General features: G+C 46.9%; 1 protein-coding gene across 4 annotated transcripts in view; it reads left to right on the top strand.

Moving 5' to 3' along the window:
* shroom2a (shroom family member 2a) overlaps window positions 1-14,690 on the top strand; it is a 222,176-nt gene that overhangs the window by 113,766 nt on the left and 93,720 nt on the right. The window lies entirely within an intron of this gene.

The raw sequence follows: 14,690 nt of genomic DNA, 5'->3' as shown, positions 1-14,690 counted from the left end.
CAAGATTCCATTAGCTTGCTGTAAAATTAACAATCTGTACTCAGTGGCCCATATTTTGTTAGAGTCACAGAGATATACAGCACAGGAAAAGACCCTTCAGTCCAACTCATTCATGCTGACCAGATATCCTCCATTAATCTAGTCCCATTTGCCAACACCAGCACCCGGCCCATATCCCTCTAAACCCATCCAATTCATATACCCATCCAGATGCCTTTTAAATGCTGTAATTGTACCAACCTCCACCACTTCCTCTGGCAGCTCATTCCATATACAGAGGAACCTCGATTATCCGAATGAGCTGGGCTGGCAGTATTTTGTTTGGATAATTGATTATTTGGTTAATTGATTTGATGCTTCTCCTCTGGGTCGTGGAGTTTTCTAAAGTTTCCTTTTCCCTCGCTCTGTCTGCCTTGCTCCCTCTCTCTGTCTCAGGGTTTGTTTCTGAGCAGACACACACTTGTGTGTAAGGGACCTGCCGCATTGGTGAAGCCTCAAATTTACATACGCACGCACATACAAACACACACGTTCACAAACACATGCACCTTTTTAGTGTAAGCTTTTGACAATTTCCACCTCTGCTCTGTACAGGACAATTTTGCAGAGATTATCTGGGGAAGTGTGGGGGAGGAGGGGGGGAGGTTTAGGGTACACTCCTGTGTAGGACTCCAAGGAAAGTGTGGGGAGAGACAGAGAGGGCGGGAGGTCAGCCATTTGGAGATGGTGCCTGGGCTCCCATCGATGTCCAGGACTGTTCTTGGCAGCATTTCAGTAAGCCGCGTTCACTTTTAATCGCTGTAAACAAAAGACACGACCAGTCGGGACTTTGAGATCTTCTTCGGATAATCTGAAATTCGGATGATTGATATTCGGATAATCGAGGTTCCTCTGTACATGCATCACCCTCTGTGTGAAAAAGTCTCTCAAGTCCCTTTTAAGTCTTTCACCTCTCACCTTAAACCTATGCCATCTAAGTCTGGACCCCCCCCCCAACCAAACCAAGTAAAAGACCTTGTCTATTTCTCCTATCCATGCCCCTCGTGATTTTATAACCCACTATAAGGTCACCCTCAGACTCCAATGCCCCAGCCTATTCAGCCTCTCCCTTTAAATCAAACTCTCCAATCCTGGCAAGCCAGTCGTAAACAAATAGTGCCAAGTACTCTGCACTTCCCTTTGCCTCGTAGGCTGTATCTGTGTTTTTTTCCCCTCCTCCTGGAAGTTGCAAGTGTTTTGAAATTCCAGGGGATCTGGGATCGGTTGTCTGTACGTGAACAAAGCATAGAAGAGTTCTTACCAGACTGTGAAGAGTCGAAACCAGGTTAAAATAGTTAATTCAATGTCAAAGCAGGCACCGATACCAAAATAAAGAGAGAAGGGAGAGAGAGAGAGAGAATCAAAGTGATGATCAGAATAAGATAGAGGTAAAAGATTCTAAAAGAGAAACAAATATTATCTACTTTTTTAAAAAATCCCCAACAGTAATTAAAATATGAGGAAATGAGATCTCACACTTGTAAAATTTAGTTCATATAATACTAGAATCCCTCCAGTGTGGGAGCAGGCCATTCAACCCATTGAGTACATACTGATCTTCTGAAGAGCACCCACCAACCCCTTCCCTATCACCCTGCGTTTCCCCAGCCTGCACATCCTCTGGACACTACGTGGCAATGTAGCACAGCCAATTCACGTAACTTGCACATCTTTGGACTGTGGGAGGAAAACAGAGCAGGAGGAAACCTCTGCAGATGCGGGGAGAATGTGCACACTCCACGTAGACGGTCGCCTGAGTGTGGAATCGAACCCACATCCCTGCCGCTGTGAGGCAGCCATGCTAACCACTGAGCCACCCCCTTGGTGCAGGTTTTGCATTTGTTAATTTTTAATGTGTTGGTGTCCAATGACCATGCTAGAATGTGTATTTTGTCAAATTCCTGGTGAATTTGGAGGTTAGTGTGTAAGTGCAATAGCTTTGCGCCTTCCATAAACATCAACAGTGCACCTTAGTGCGATGCTGTTACTTGTATATCTTCCACAGGAGCTATCAATCTTGGACATTCCATTGTGCACAAGTGAATACTCAATAGCATACCGCTAATGCATTCTTTAAGAATGGTACTTCCAGGAAAATCTGACCCTGAATGAACTGTTGGGGGCAGTCGCTTTTATTCAGATGTAAATTGTTCTGCTGTGTAGTTGAACGTAGGTGTGTAGTTAAATTTGTGACAATCCAGACTTCATTGTCCAACTTGTTCTGCTTCTTAAGAAACAATGTGAAAGCCGTAATTGCTGCCTGACTCCCTGTTTGAATGTGTGGGACCATAGGAAGTTCCATTTGTTGGTTTTCTAGATACAGGCTGACCCTGTCATGACAAGTTACAGGAACCGCACAGTTTAAAATAAGCAACTTAAATGACTTGAAGCCCTTTGGATTATCCTCAGTGTGAGAAACACTGTGCGGGGCCTAAAGTGTCAGAGGAATCACTGCCGTATATTGCAAGGGCTGAGCATAGAATCCCTACAGTGTGGAAACAGGCCATTCAGCCCAACAAGTCCACACCGACCCTCCGAAGAGTATCCCACCCAGACTCATCCCCCATTATTCTACTTTCACCCCTAACCTACACCACCCTGACCACTATGGGCAATTTAGCATGGTCAATTCACCTAACCTGTGCATCTTTGGATTGTCGGAGGAAACACACACACACACACACACACACACACACAGACACACACACACACACACACACACACACAGGGAGAATGTGCAAACTCCACACTGACAGATGCCCGAGGCTGGAATTGAACCCGGGTCGCTGGCACTGTGAGGCAGCGGCACTAACCACCGAGCCACCATGCCGCCCGTACCACATCTAGTAAGGTTGCTGTTTGTAGTGGGAGATGTAACTATAGTCGCTCAATATTGGCTGCCTGTAGAGATTCCACTCAGTACAATGCGCTGTCTCATTCCTTCTGGTCATGGGCTCGAACCCTGCTCCAGAGAATTTAGCATGTGGCATTCCCGTGCAGTACTGGGGGATTGCTACACTGCTGGAGGAGTCAAACTTCACACGAAACCTTCAACCGAACCTTGTCACCTCTCTGTGGGTGGATGTGGAATATCCCATAATACTCCTTCAGAGACGAGTGGGTGAGTTCCTCCTGGTTGGAAGGACAGGATTTATCACCCCATCATAACCATGGAAATTGACTATCTGACCGTGACCTCGCTGCTGTCTGTGTGAGCTTGCTGTGCACAAATGGACGGCTGTGTTTCCGACAGTACAGCCGCGACTCCATTTCAGTTGCACTTGGCCAGCTGCGGAGCAGGTTTGGGATGTTGTGCGATCTGGAAGGGTGCTATGTCAATGCAGGTTGCCCTTGCTAGCTGTTGCAGCAGAGCGATGATTCTGAAAGCATGCCGTTGTCTGGAGCAGGATTCAGGTTCCCAGTCAGACCCAGTGCCAAGGTTACTGGTTACATGGCTCACCTTTGGATTGTTAATCATTCATGGCCAGCAGCTGAACTGCTGCTGCTGCTGTGAGGCGGAACAGATCCCGAACGCAACTCTCAATATTTTATCACTTTGTTGGAGCCCTTCAGAAAGCCTTCCCAACTCTGGTTTCACATTGCGATGGTGTGTTTCCGATCTGTGGTAAGTAGCGAATGATTCCATAAAGGCATTCAGCTATGCCTTTGACAGAGATCGCTGTTCCTTCAGCGTCAGTGGGCTGGAGTCCTGTGGCTCCCAGGGCAATGAGAGCTCTTTTGTCACTCGGACTGCAGCAGCTTCAGAGTAAGGCCTAGCCACTGCTGCCTAAGGGCAACCAGGGGATGGTCAATAAATGTCAATGATGCCCACATCCTGAGAACCTTTCTTGCAGAACAAGTCTCAATCGGATTCTGTCCCATATTTCTTCAGAAATTCACTCAGTAGGATCACTTTTGTGCATTTATTTTGAACCAGTTGTTTTGCACCAGAGAGTGGTGCAAGTCTCAGCCAGAGAGAGAATTCGAGGCCAAAACATGGGGTGTTTTGAAGAAGGAGTTATCGTCATAGAGATGTACAGGACAGGAACAGACCGTTTGGTCCGATTCATCCATGCTGACCAGATATCGTAACCTAATCTAGTCCCATTTGCCAGCATTTGGCCCATATCCCTCCAAACCCTTCCTATTCATATACCCATCCAGATGCCTTTTAAATGCTGTAATTGTATCAGCCTCCACCACTTCCTCTGGCAGCTCATTCCAAATCTGTACCACCCTCTATGTTTACTTCACATTCTCCACTCAGCGTAGCTTCCATCGTGCGTGTTAACGTATCTTTTCTTAAGGAAGAGTCCCAAAAGCGACCACCTTGGATGGTTCTGTATCTGCAGGAACAGTCCTCTGTCTCCCCACCTTGTGGATGGAGTGCGATGCTGTCCAAACAGGGCATTGTGAACTGGGGGAGGACGATCTCTAAGTGCCTCGCACTTCTCTGGAACACGATCGCCAATGTTCAGGACATGGGGTTGGTCATCTGTCTCATCAGCCTGGACCAGGAGAAGGTCTTTGACAGGATATCACATATATGCATGAGGGCTGTCCTGTCCAATATGGACTTTGGGGAGGGAATCCGAAATTGGATCACAGCAACAGTACGTGACTGATGGCAGTTATAGGAAGGGGGGATAGTCTCAGATACAGTCACATAGATGGGTTAACTCCAGGAAGGGTAAGAGAGGTAGGCACCTAGGGCAGGAGTCTTTTGTGGATGTACCCATTTCAAACAGGTATGCTGTTTTGGAAAATGTACGGGGTGATGGATTCTCAGGGGAACGGAACACGAACAGCCAAGTTTTTGGTATTGAGACTGGCTCTAATGCAACGAGGGGTACGTCGGTTTCCAAGAGATCAATTGTGTTCGGGGATTCTGTAGTCCGAGGTACAGACAGACGTTTCTGTAGTCAGCAGAGAAAAAGCAGAATGGTGTGTTGTTTCCCTGGTGCCAGGATCAAGGATGTCTCCGAGAGGGTGCAGAATGTTCTCACGGGGGGAGAGGGCCAGCAGGAGGTCATTGTCCACATTGGATCCAACGATATTGGAAGGGAAAAGATTGAGACTCTGAAGGGACATTACAGAGAGTTAGGCAGAAATTTAAAAAGGAGGTCCTCAAGGGTAGTAATATCTGGATTACTCCCAGTGCTATGAGCTAGTGAGGGCAGGAATAGGAAGATAGAGCAGATGACTGCATGGCTGAGGAGTTGATGTATGGGAGAAGGATTCACATTTTTGGATCATTGGAATCTCTTTTGGGGTAGAAGTGACCTGTACAAGAAGAACGGTTTGCACGTACATTGGAAGGGGACTAATATACTGGCAGGGAAATTTGCTAGAACTACTCGGGAGGATTTAAACTAGTAAGGTTGGGGTTGGGGGGGTGGGTTGTGGTGGGACCCAGGGGATAGTGAGGAAAGAGATCAATCTGACACTGGTACAGTTGAGAACAGAAGTGAGTCAGACTGTCAGGGCAGGCAGGGACAAGGTAGGACTAATAAATTAAACTGCAGTTTTTTCGATGCAAGGGGCCTAACAGGGAAGGCAGATGAACTCAGGGCATGGTTAGGAACATGGGACTGGGATATCATAGTAATTACAGAAACGTGGCTCAGGGATGGGCAGGACTGGCAGCTGAATGTTCCAGGATACAAATGCTACAGGAGGGATAGAAAGGGAGGCAAGAGAGGAGGGGGAGTGGAGTTCTTGATAAGGGATAGCATTACAGCTGTGCTGAGGGAGGATATTCCCAGAAATACATCCAGGGAAGTTATTTGGGTGGAACTGAGAAATAAGAAAGGGATGATCACCTTATTGGGATTGTATTATAGACCCCCCAATAGTCAGAGGGAAATTGAGAAACAAACTTGTAAGGAGATCTCAGCTATCTGTAAGAATAAGATAGGAGATTTTAACTTTCCAAACATAGACTGGTACTGCCATAGTGTCAAGGGTTTAGATGCAGAGGAATTTCTTAAGTGTGTACAAGACAATTTCCTGATTCAGTATGTGGATGTCCCTACTAGAGAAGGTGCAAAACTTGACCTAGTCTTGGGAAATCAGGCAGGGCAGGTGACTGAGGTGGCAGTGGGGGAGCACTTTGGGGCCAGCAACCGTAATTCTATTAGATTTGAAATAGTGATGGAAAAGGATGGACCAGATCTAAAAGTTGAAGTTCTAAATTGGAGGAAGACTCATTTTGACGGTATTAGGCAAGAAATTTCAAAAGCTGATTGGAGGCAGATGTTCGCAGGTAAAGGGACGGCTGGAAAATGAGGAGCCTTCAGAAATGAGATAACGAAAATCCAGAGAAAGTATATTCCTGTCAGGGTGAAAGGGAAGGCTGGTAGGTATAGGGAATGCTGGATGACTAAAGAAATTGAGGGTTTGGTTAAGAAAAAGAAGGAAGCATATGTCAGGTATAGACAAGATAGATCGAGGGAATCCTGAGAGAGGAGAAAGGCAGTAGGAGTATACTTGAGAGAGAAATCAGGAGGTTAAAAAGGGGACATGAGATAGCTTTGGCAAATAGAATTAAGGAGAATCCAAAGGGTTTTTACAAAAATATTAAGGACAAAAGGGTAACTAGGGAGAGAATAGGGCCCCTCAAAGATCAGCAAGGCGGCCTTTGTGTGGAGCCGCAGAAAATGGGGGAGATACTAAATGAATATTTTGCATCAGTATTTACTGTGGAAAAGGATATGGAAGATATAGACTGTAGGGAAATAGATGGTGACACCTTGCAAAATGTCCAGATTACAGAGGAGGAAGTGCTGGATGTCTTGAAATGGTTAAAGGTGGATAAATCCCCAGGACCTGATCAGGTGTACCCTAGAACTCTGTGGGAAGCCAGAGAAGTGATTGCTGGGCCTCTTGCTGAGATATTTGTATAATTGGTAGTCCCAGGTGAGATGCCGGAAAACTGGAGGTTGGCAAACGTGGTGCCAATGTTGAAGAAGGGCGGTAAAGACAAGCCAGGGAACTATAGACCAGTGAACCTGACCTCGGTGGTGGGCAAGTTGTTGGAGGGAATCCTGAGGGACAGGATGTACGTGTGTTTGGAAAGGCAAGGACTGATTAGGGATAGTCAACATGGCTTTGTGCATGGGAAATCATATCTCACAAACTTGATTGAGTTTTTTGAAGAAGTAACAAAGAGATTGATGAGGGCAGAGGGCAGAGCAATAGATGTGATCTATATGGACTTCAGTAAGGCGTTCGACAAGGTTCCCCATAGGAGCCTGATTAGCAAGGTTAGATCTCATGGAATATAGGGAGAACTAGCCTTTTGGATACAGAACTGGCTCAAAGGTAGAAGACAGAGGGTGGTGGTGGAGGGTTGTTTTTCAGACTGGAGGCCTCTGACCAGTGGAGTGCCACAAGGATCGCTCCTCTACTTTTTGTCATTTACATAAATGATTTGGATGTGAGCATAAGAGGTAATTTTAGTAAGTTTGCAGATGACACCAAAATTGGAGGTGTCGTGGACAGTGAGGAGGGTTACCTCAGATTACAACAGGATCTGGACCAGATGGGCCAATGGGCTGAGAAGTGGCAGATGGAGTTTAATTCAGATAAATGCGAGGTGCTGCATTTTGGAAAAGCAAATCTTAGCAGGACTTCTACACTTAATGATAAGGTCCTCGGGAGTGTTGCTGAACAAAGAGACCTTGGAGTGCAGGTTCATAGCTCCTTGAAAGTGGAGTTGCAGGTAGATAGGATAGTGAAGAAGGTGTTTGGTATGCTTTCCTTTATTGGTCAGAGTATTGAGTATAGGAGTTGGGAGGTCATGTTGCGGCTGTATAGGACATTGGTTAGGCCATTGTTGGAATATTGTGTGCAATTCTGGTCTCCTTCCTATCGGAAAGATGTTGTGAAACTTGAAAGGGTTCAGAAAAGAGTTACAAGGATGTTGCCAGGGTTGGAGGATTTGAGCTATAGGGAGAGACTGAACAGGCTGGGGCTGTTTTCTCTGGAGCGTCAGAGGCTGAGGGGCGACCTTATAGAGGTTTACAAAATTATGAGGGGCATAGATAGGATAAATAGACAAAGTCTTTTCCCTGGGGTTGGGGAGTCCAGAACTAGAGGGCATAGGTTTAGGGTGAGAGGGGAAAGATATAAAGAGACCTAAGGGGCAACCTTTTCACACTGAGGGTGGTACATGTATGGAATGAGCTGCCAGAGGAAGTGGTGGAGGCTGGTACTATTGGTACATTTAAAAGGCATTTTGATAGGTATATGAATAGGAAGGGTTTGGAGGGATATGGGCCGGGTGCTGGCACGTGGGACTAAATTGGGTTGGGATATCTGGTCGGCATGGACGGGTTGGACTGAAGGGTCTGTTTCCATACTGTTCATCTCTAGGACTCTATGGCCAACAGTTTGTGCAGTCTTAATCCTTGTGTGGGAATCAGAAAGCTTCCCAAGCAGATCCGAAGTCGGGCAGGACCGCCCTCTCTCTCCTGCCTTGCTTGTGTGTTGTAATAGACTCTGCAAAAGACTCTATCAGAAAGGATGAAAACTTGAGAGAGATGCCTATTCCAGGCAGCAGAGGCCTGCAGATCAAAGCCTGTACATGGGTGACGTCATTGAGGACTAACCCGTTATCTCCTTTACCATCAAGGCAGATTACCTCAAAGTGCTGTGGATGTGGTTTGGAGGGGCCGGGGCATGTGCCAAAACCTGGGAGGAGTGAATCACCAAGGTGAGGCCGAAAACTGGGCAGATGGGAGCACCTTGCCCTCTCCATTGCCAGTAAAAACCTGGTCTTCAGGTGTGAGGCACTCTCTGTTGTTCTAGTCCTTTCCCCAAACTTGTGCCACTACAGTCACCCAAGCCATCTTCCACTTCATCTGAAGGTCAACAATGGACCGTGGACACAGGGACACCATGTACAAAACTCTGGATAAGGGGAAGAAAGACATATCCAACACCGCCCTCCTCCTGATGACCACTTTTGTGTGCAGCTGCATCAAACTGTGCATCAACCCTCAGTATGCAAACACCAAGTGTCACTACACAACGAGGTTCTACTGTCCCCAGTGTTATAAAGGATGGGACTGGCCTGTTGCTGTGGAATGCTCCAAGTAATTGGACTGTTTCATATCCTCAGTCCCTTGTAGAGAAATATGTGAAGGTTGATGACCAGTCCATCAGGAAGTGGTCAGCTCAAAGGGTCCTGGAGACTCTGCAGGAAAAGGAGATGGTGGATCCTGTCGGGTGATTCCCTGAGCGGACTGTCAAAGTCATTCGGCAGAATGCCTCATCACTAGAACTTTCCAACAAGCACCAACACGTATCTTGGCTCGTGGGGAGAAGGTCACTATCTATTAGATCCTTCATATATGCTTCACCATCGAACGCAGCCCTCATAGTCTCTTCACCAGCACAGGCGCTGTCACACATCCCCTAGAATGTGCCTTCTTGTCGAGATTCATCCCAAGCAGCTCCATGAGCCAGGACTCTGCTCTAAGGCTGTTCCCCAGGACGCGCACACAGACAAACATTGACTGCGCCTAGAGGACCACCAACTCTGTGAAAGTCACTCTTTGGCTTTTCAAAACGAGGAGTTCATCTCCACTGAGTGTTGCAGACCAGCACATTCCAAGGTCAAGGCCGATGTGCTGAGGGATGCACTGAATCTTGGGGCAGCTGCCATCAGGGTGCAGTGGGGAAAGATCACAGTCTGAGAGACTTCTGCCAAAATATAACGAGGGTCCGATCAGTTCTCTGACCCCACCCCACATCCCCCATTGCCTGAAAATGTATGAAAATATTTTTCTTGCATGAATTATAAATGCCTTTCTTTTTGCAACTGTATGGTAGCTCTTTGGGATTTGAGTCTCTCATGTGTCATTTGTGCTTCTGTTTTAACTCTGCAAGGACTCTATGGAACAGCTCGAGAATGCTTTGATTGTACTTATAGATAGTTTTTAGGAATGAAGTACAGTATATTTTTGCAATAAAAGAAAAATGTTGTCCAAATATCGATCCCATGCACCTGCCCACCCACCATTCTTATAAGATGGAAAGGCATAGGATTGAAGATTTGTAAACATTCTGGTGAACTACATTCACCTCAATATTATTGGCCTCATAGTTTTCAGGGTAACGTACAGGGCAGAATCTTTAAACATGGCCCTCGGCTTTCTGTCTGTCCTTGTCTGTGCCCCTGCCCTATCTGTTCCCCCTCTCTGTCCCTATCTGTGCACCCTGTCTGTCCCCCTCTCTGTCCCTGTCTGTGTCCCCCTCTCTGTCCCTGTCTGTGTCCCCCTCTCTGTCCCTATCTGTGCTCCCTGTCTGTCCCCCTCTCTGTCCCTATCTGTGATCCCTGTCTGTCCCCCTCTCTGTCCCTGTCTGTGTCCCCCTCTCTGTACCTATCTGTGCTCCCTGTCTGTCCCCCTCTCTGTCCCTGTCTGTGTCCCCCTCTCTGTCCCTATCTGTGCTCCCTGTCTGTCCCCCTCTCTGTCCCTGTCTGTGCTCCCTGTCTGTCCCCCTCTCTGTCCCTGTCTGTGTCCCCCTCTCTGTCCCTATCTGTGCTCCCTGTGTGTCCCCCTCTCTGTCTGTCCCCTTCTCTGTCCCTGTTTGTGCTCCCTATCTGTCCCCCTCTCTGTCTGTCCCCCTCTCTGTCCTGGTCTATGCTCCCTCTCTGTCCCTATTTGTGCTCCCTCTGTCCCCCTCTCTGTCCGTCCCCCTCCCTGTCCGTCCCCCTCCCTGTCCCTTTCAACATTTGTCCAGGAGCCACAGTGTGCCTTCGAAGCAGACGTCTGTGGATAGCAGACCCACTGCAGACTTGGCCCGCACTGCAGTGCTGTCTGAGGAAATGTGTTGTGGTTGAGATACTAAACTGATTCCCACCTTTCCCTGTCAGGGCGATGTGAGGGCCCCATTTGAAGAGCAGGACCATTCCCCACGATATTTATTCTTGGAACAATTTCACTGAACAAGCACACGATCTGGTCAGCGATTGGGTGACAGCTTGTGGAGCAACTGTTCTGCAGCAGCTCCCAGAGTTCAGAAACGGGCTGTGTTTGGAAATGGGTTCCGTTGGGTGTGAGGTGCTTTGCGACATCTTGGGCTGCTATCGGTACTAGGCAGTGATGTCTGCTCCTGCAGGAGAATGCACCATTGGGGAAAGGGACTGAGGTGCGTAGGCGCTGGGATTTGTACACAGTTGCTTAACCTTCCTTTACAGAAGAAAGCAATGTAACGTCAGGGTTGTAATTTTTGAAGTTGCCCAAGGCTGGCACATTGGCAATCGACGGTGATGGCATTTCTCTGTGTTCTTGGATCCTGACTTGTACTCATTCCCACTCACCCTCTCTCCTCTGTGTTCCCAGTTTAGAAATATTGCAGTTCCATCATGGGATTCATATTCCTCCCTGTCTTTGGAACGTTCTCCAAGATTGCCGAATTCCTACATTTTCAGCACTTTGCACATCCCCAGTTTTAATTGTTGCAGTATCACTGGGCAAGCCTTCAGCTGCCTGGACAGGTACCTCCCTCCCAAAACATCCCTCGCCCTCTATCCCACTTCGCACCTCGGTGTTACTAAAACCCACCCAGCCTTTGCCGACCTGTTGTAACATCCCGTCAGGTGCCTTGCATCAAGTTGTGTCTGTTTCACATTCCCTGCAAACGCCTTGCTGTGCTAAAGGTGCTCTGTCATTGCAAGTTGTTGTTGCAATGGAATTCTGGAAGGTGTGAAAATAGAAAAGTTCCCTGAGCCAGATGGGATTTATTCTCGGATTCTCTCGGAATCCAGGGAGGAGATTGGAGAGCCTTTGGCTTTGATCTTTATGTCATCATTGTTCAAGAAGGGGAGTAGAGACAACTCTGGTAATTATAGACCTTACTTCAGTTGTGGGCAAAGTGTTGGAAAAGGTTATAAGATATAGGACTCATAATCATCTCGTGAGGAATAAGTTGACTAGGGATAGTCAACACGGTTTTGTGAAGGGTAGTTCGTGCCTCACAAACCTTATTGAGTTCTTTGAGAAGGTGACCAAACAGGTGGATGAGGGTAAAGCGGTAGATGTGGTGTATATGGATTCCAGCAAGGAGTTCGATAAGGTTCCCCATGGTAGGCTATTGCACAAAATACAGAGGCATGGGTTTGAGAGTGATTTAACGGTTCGGATCCGAAATTGGCTAGCTGAAAGAAGGCAGGGTGCTGGTGGTTGGATATGTTACTAGTGGTGTACCACAAATGTGAGGTGATTCACTTTGGAAGGAGTAACAGGAATAAAGAGTACTGGGGTAGCGGTAAAATTCTTGGTAGTGTAGATGAGCAGAGAGATCTCTGTGTCCATGTACATCGATCCCTGAAAGTTGCCGCCCAGGTTGACAGGGTTATTAAGAAGGCATGCGGTGTGTTAGCTTTTATTGGTAAAGGAATTGAGTTTCGGAGCCATGAGGTCATTCTGCAGCTGTACAAAACTCTGGTGCAGCTGCACTTGGAGTATTGCGTACAGATCTGGTCAATGTATTATAGGAAGGATGTGGAAGCTTTGGAAAGGATTCAGAGGAGATTTACCAGGATGTGGCCTGGTATGGAGGGAAGGTCTTATGAGGAAAGGCTGAGGGAACTGAGGCTGTTTTTGTTAGAGAGAGGAAGGTTGAGAGGTGACTTATATGTCTCAATTAAGATAATCAGAGGGTTAGATAGGGTGGACAGTGAGAGCCTTTTTCCTCGGATAGTGATGGTGAGCACGAGTGGACGTAGCTTTAACTTGAGGGGCGATGGATTTAGATTAAAATCCCTACAGTGTGGAAACAGGCCCTTCAGCTCAACCAGTCCACACTGACCCTCCGAACAGTAACCCACCCAGATCCATTTCCCTCTGACTAATGCACCTAACACTATGGACAATTTTAGCATGGCCAATTCACCTGACCTGCACATCTTTAGACTGTGGGAGGAAACTGGAGCACCCAGAGGAAACCCACGCAGACGTGGGAAGAATGTGCAAACTCCACACTGATAGTCGCCCGAGGCTGGAATCGAACCCGGGTCCCTGACACTGTGAGACATCAGTGCTAGCCACTGAGACACCGTGCTGCCCATATTGGACAGATGTCAGAGGTAGTTTCTTTAGTCAGAGAGTAAAAGGGGCGTGGAACGCACTGCCTGCAACAGTAATAGACTCACCATCCTTAAGGACATTTGAATGGTCATTGGATAAACATATGGATGAAAATGGAATAGTGTAGGATAGGTAGGCTTCAGATTGGTTCCACAGGTCAGCACAACATCCAGGGCCGAAGGGCCTGTACTGCATTGTAATGTTCTGTGGTCGATTGAAGAAATAGGATTCTCACAAAAGAGACATCCTTGTCACCCATCAGGACAGAATGATAAGAATACCAACTCCGAAGGAGCAAGACATTTTATACTGCACGAGACAAGGCTGATGATTGCTTTGCTTTGTAAGTGAACTCCAGTGCATCGTGATGTCGCGTTGGGGGTGGCTTAGGCCCAAACATTTGCTGAATTTCAAAGCGAGCAAGTTGAAGCTGGTTTTCAAGACATTGCTGCAGGGAATGTGGCTGTACCCCAATGTTGTGTTCAGATTATCCGGCAATGGCAAAGTGGCTCAAATATTCCAACAACAGATAAAGCTGGCTGTTTCATGTTGCTTTTGTTTAGTAGCAATGCAAATGTTATTCTCCAATAACTGGATAGTACAGTCAAGGCAAAGAAGTTGCAAATGAGTAATATAGTATGTGAATTTCAGTGCTGGTGTGATGCCATACGCCCTAATGACTGACTGACTGTATCAACCAGCACATCCCTTTGGCTGTTCGCAACAGGCAGGATCCTGATCGTAGTCGATCAGCCTGCACAAATGGTGGACAGCACTCATTAAACAATCCCAACTGGATTGCAATAACAGCATTCTGGCTCCCAGTGTGACTCCTGCATGCTGAATGAAGGTACATGCATTCATCGACAGGATCTGACCCTTTGCAACAGAAAGGACACATTTACGTCGTTTTTAATTAAACAAAGCTTGGGGAGGGAACAGCCATTCCCCGGCACATTACCCCTGGCAATGCCATTATCAATCAAAGCCAACTTGACTTTAGAGAAAAGCTTGGCAATTAACTATTCCTTGGTGCAGAGCCCCAGGCAACATTTTTGCTCATTATCGTGTGGTATAAATTATTTTGAGATTTGGTATTCTTGTGATTCTGTCCTGACAAGTGTAAGACAAAAGCTGAGTTCTTTTACTTGCAGTAATACCCAAGCGCTGTACGAACAAGCAACGGAATTTTCTCATTGATATAACTCACTCTCAAATAAAAAAAAAATGAAGGAGAGTTCAATGTGGCCCTCCCTCTGTAACAGCCTGCTGCTGTTAGAATCTTTCCTGGAGTTTTAAACTAAGTGCTCCAATCAGGAATAGGTGTTGGCATTCTTGTGCAGTTGCCTGAGTGTCTCCTTGGGTTTTCATGATGGAATTTAGCACAGGGACCCTGTCAGGACAGGGGCAAAAACATCAGTGAAGAGCGGTTCAATCCAGGTTTTGTAACCTTCTCTTCTAATGTTCACCTGACTGGCCTTCCATCTTTCAATTTTAGAATTGTATTCAAATCTGCCCTGTTGCTTTCACCTTCTGAGCCCCACAAGCCTTTGA

The sequence above is a fragment of the Chiloscyllium punctatum genome, chromosome 15, assembly GCF_047496795.1.
Source record: "Chiloscyllium punctatum isolate Juve2018m chromosome 15, sChiPun1.3, whole genome shotgun sequence".
In the NCBI taxonomy this organism is placed as follows: domain Eukaryota; kingdom Metazoa; phylum Chordata; class Chondrichthyes; order Orectolobiformes; family Hemiscylliidae; genus Chiloscyllium; species Chiloscyllium punctatum.
This window is presented reverse-complemented; position numbering and strand designations above follow the sequence as displayed.